This window comes from Trichechus manatus, unplaced genomic scaffold (genome assembly GCF_000243295.1).
Source record: "Trichechus manatus latirostris isolate Lorelei unplaced genomic scaffold, TriManLat1.0 scaffold00271, whole genome shotgun sequence".
Lineage (NCBI taxonomy): Eukaryota > Metazoa > Chordata > Mammalia > Sirenia > Trichechidae > Trichechus > Trichechus manatus.
This window is the reverse complement of record NW_004444207.1, coordinates 1,486,321-1,491,118: the sequence shown is the minus strand read 5'-3', so window position 1 is coordinate 1,491,118 and position 4,798 is coordinate 1,486,321.

Below are 4,798 nucleotides of genomic sequence, written 5' to 3'. Positions count from 1 at the left end.
GAGCGTTGGGAGTGTCTCATCACTGCTGGCGTACAAAAACCACATATGTGTTATATAGCAAAATGCCACTTCCTTTTATCTAGATAATTTTGGTATTATGTGTTTTAATCACAAATTTTAAGATCATCCACCTTACATTCAAGGATGAAGATATCTCGGTAGTTCAGGAAATTTTAAGTGGGATTAGGAGACATAGGCATGCTAATCTAATTAGAATTAGAAATTAAATTCAATGTATTTCAGTGTTTAAGAAAGGTAGAAAGTGAGTGCTACAGCTTAAGAACTAACCAGAAGTCAAGATCTGGGTTTCATTCCAGGAAAGGGCCCAGGTAGAGGGAAGGCATGCAAACTTATTTACAAACAATAACCTTAGTATTTACTGAGTTCCAACATGTACTAAATATTACAGTAAGCATGTTTGCATTGATTATCATCATTTTTATTTACAATAATATTGTCAAAGCAAGTAATATTTCTCCCATTTTATAGGTAAAGAAACTTGCTCAACAGCTTAAGCAAATTGTCAAATAATTTGTAGTCAAGAATTGTAATTTAGGCATTTTCACTTCCAAATCCTTTCTCTTTTCTGAACACATTTTGTTTACTTGCTCATCTCTGCACTGGTCTCTATAGGTTCATTTCTCCCAGACCTTGTCTCTATTGATGGCTCCTTATATCACACCTTTTCAGTTGCAAATACAAAAGCATGCCTTTGCAAATTCCTCAAACCACCAGGTGTGTAAGTTATCAATGACATCCTGTCTCTAAATTCCACATCAGTTTTCCTGCGTTCTCAGTAGTTCATCAAATTTGTTCTGTTCCTACTTCTGAGTTATTTTTTATTAGACTTCCCAATACATATAATATGTCTTGCATATTTAGCTTCATCCCAACTACTCCAATCTGATGCATTCAAAACCAACCCTCATGTTCTAATACTGACTGCTACTGCTATATATCACTTTCCATAACCTAAGAGTATTTTGTATTAGATTGTAAGAACTCAGCGTAGGAAGAACAGAAACTGATGTAAGGTCGCACAATTCTGTGATTATGGGCTCAGCAAGGTGCCCTCCTTAAGTGTGAATTAACCAAGGAAAGGGAGCTTATTGCCACTTAGAAAATGGAATCTAATAAAATTCAATCAAGTGAGCTTTCTGACTGATTCATTGTTAAGCTACAGAACTACCAAATAAGTTATTTTTTTTCTCTCTATCATCTAGGATTTATAATTGATGCTTGATTATGAGGCTGAGTATACATATTAGGGGAACAAATAAGGCAAGAGCAAAAGGATGAAGATACAAGATGATAATCAGTATAACAATCCTGCTTACACACACACAGGCTGGGCAGACATGTATAGGCATAAGAAGAACACCCTGGTAAGCATGAGATTAAAAGAAAATGCTTTGGACTACAGTAGTCAAAACAGCCTGGTACTGATACAATAACACATACATTGACAATGGAACAGAATTGAGAACCCAGATGTAAATCCATCCACCTACGTTCACCTGATCTTCAACAAGGGCCCAAAGTCCATCAAATGGGGAAAAGATGGTCCTTTTAACAAATGATGCTGGTAAAACTGGATGTCCATCTGCAAAAAAATGAAACAAGACTCATACCTCACACAATACACAAAAACGAATTCAAAATGGATCAAAGACCTAAATATAAAACCAAAAACTATGAAGATCATAGAAGAAAAAAATAGGATCAATGCCAGAGACCCTAATACACGACATTAACAGGATACATATCATAATTAACAACATACAAACTCCAGAAGATAAGCTAGGTAACTGGGATCTTTTAAAAATTAAACACTTATGATCATCAAAAGACTTCACCAAAAAAGTAAAAAGAAGACCTATAGACTGGGAAAAGAATTTTGGCTATGACAAATGTGGCAAAGATCTAATCTCTAAAATCTACAGGAAAATCCAAGCCCTCTACAACAAAGAGACAAATAATCCAATTAAATAATGGGCAAAGGAAATGAACAGGCACTTCACCAAAGAAGACAGTCAAGAGACTAACAGACATGTGAGGAAATGCTTTGGAATCAACTTGCTTTTGTTCTTGTCATCCTTTTAATACTTAATCTTGAACAAGCTACTTAACATTTCTAAGCCTCAATATCCTCATCAAAAGAACAGGATATGCCAGTGCCTAACTCTTTGGGATATCTGGAGTGAGGGAAGAAGATTTGAAGGACTAAGTAATATGCTGTCAATAAATCTTAGCCTACTGTCTTAAAAAATGGGTAGTTTGTATCCAGAATATTAATAATTCAGAATATCAAGGCAGAATTAGTTTTTCTTATTCCCCTCCCAAGGAACTGTGGTGGCACAGTGTTTAAAGTGCTTGGCTGCTAACCCAAAGGTCCGAGGTGTGAACCCACCAGCTGCTCCATGGAAGAAAGATGTGGCGGTCTGCTCCTGTAATGATTACAGCCTTGGAAACCCTATGGGGCAGTTTTACTCTGTGAAGGAAGTGGGTTTGGTTGTTTTTGTTTTTGTTTTTTTGTTCTCCTCCCAGTCTGAGTTTACTTGAATCTGGGAAATAAAATGATCAGGAAATAAACTATTCAGACCAGTCTATACTTTTTACTTCATATTTAATACAGTAATAGCTAAGTATTACGTTAAGAAAATAGTGAAAGTTATATGATATAATGATGGTTTACTGGCGAAAGCGGGTTTAGGTATCCCATTTGAATTGCCCTAACATCATGTGTGGAAATTACCTGAGACTATATCTGAGAATAGTGATGTAGAGTGGATGTGTTTGAAACATTTCTGTAGTCCAGATTTCTTATTATAATGTAAAGATTTCACACATGAGGAGGTGGGACCAAGATGGCAGAATAGTCAGACACTTCCAGTTGTCCCTCTTACAACAAAGACCCAAAAAAAAAACAACTGAATCGATTATATATGACAATCTAGGAGCCCTGAACATTGAAGGCAAAGGTGAGGAATCAGACTGAGTGGCAGGGGGAGGGAGAGATGGTTCGGAAGCTGCAAGGAGTAGCCAGACCTGACTTGGCGAGATCCTGAGTCCTTCTGGCCAGATCAGCTCCTGGTGTGCAGTGAAGTAAGCAGCAGCTCTTAGGAGGCGTTTTCCACACCGGGAGAGACCAAGTGGCAGAGAGTTTACTCAGGCCATTCAGAACCAGTGAGAAGCAGACCTCGATTGTCAAAAGATAAGTACTTTGTCTGGCCTACCAAGCAAATCAAAAACACTCCCCTTAGGGAGAAACTTCTCTCCCATTTACCTCCCTGCTGCCTGCTCTGCAGGGAGGGCTGCAGAAATTGCCAAGTCCCCTGGGCTTGAAAGAGGACCCATTGAGCGCCCTGAGCCATTCTTCTGGCCTTGGAGAGAGAACAAATTAACAAACAGGGGAAAAAATAATCTGCTGGCTACCCTAAGCCAGGAACTCAGGGTAGGCACAGTTCCTTTGCCTAGGTACAGGCATAAGGGGTCCATGGACTTTGAGTGCCTTTCCCCCTGATAGACTTGTGTGGGCCCATTTCAACAGTGTAGGCCCTCATTATGACAGTAAAACAGGGTATATACATGAAGTTTAACTTCAACTCTTTCAGCTGCGAAGTGGCAGGTTTGTGACATTTGACACTACTCTGCCCATCAAGCAAGGTCTTCACCTATCCACATCGGGGACCTGAGGCCTGGTGGCTCCACCCTCACCACCTAGCCACTTGCCACAGGGGTCCAAGAATAAGTAGTGCCCCCTAGTCCTTACAGCCAACAGCACTGGGTGCTCATAGTCCAGGTGCAAAAACCATTAACCTACTCACTGTAAGGAACAAGGATATGCTTTTCTCCTGGACATTTAGGGGTGGCCATCAGACCTCTGCTTTGCTCAGCATGTATCCCCCTGCTGCAGTCAGATGCCTGTGCCTACACTAATCCCCCATGCTTGTGTAGGACTGTAAGTAAGAGCCTGCACTACGCACTTGGTGGCCGACTATCTGGACACCTGAGCTGTGTCCAGGAGGAGTAGGTGGATTCCTGGGCTCACATACATAGTAGCAGGTCTGGCCACCTGGTGGCAGGACATTGGAGCTTCAGGGGTGCCAGTGACTGGGCTAGCTCACATGAGCAACCTATTTGGGCATATCAAAACAAAACAAAACAAGAAGTTAGCACACAGTAAACAAACATAAAATAAATAAATATAATAACTTACTGATGGCTCAGAGACAACAGTCAATATCAAATCACAAAAGGAGGCAGACCATGATGGCTTCAGTAAAATCCCAAAATAAAAAATCAAATTTTTCAGAGGAAGAGAATTTCTTGGAATTACCAAAGGCAGAATACAAAAGATTAAAATACAGAACTCTTCAAGTCATCAGGAAGGAAATTAGACAAAACATAGACCAAGCAATACAGGAACTTAAGAAGATTGGAGAAGAACATAATGACAAATTAACAGGCTGCAAAAATCCATATAGAGACAGCAATCAGAAATCCAGAAGATTAACAATAAAATTTCAGAATTAGACAACTCAATAGAAACTCATAGGAGCAGAATTAAGGTAATGGAAGTCAGAATTAGTGAGATTGAAGATAAAGCACTTGACACCAACTGATTTGAGGAAAAATCAGATAACAGGATTTAAAAAAATGGAGAAACCCTAAAAAATTATGTGGGACTCTATCAAGAGGAATAACCTATGAGTGATTGGAGTACCAAAACTGGGGGTGGGGGGGATAACAGAAAATACAGAGAGAATTGTTAAAGATTTGTTGGTAGAAAACTTCC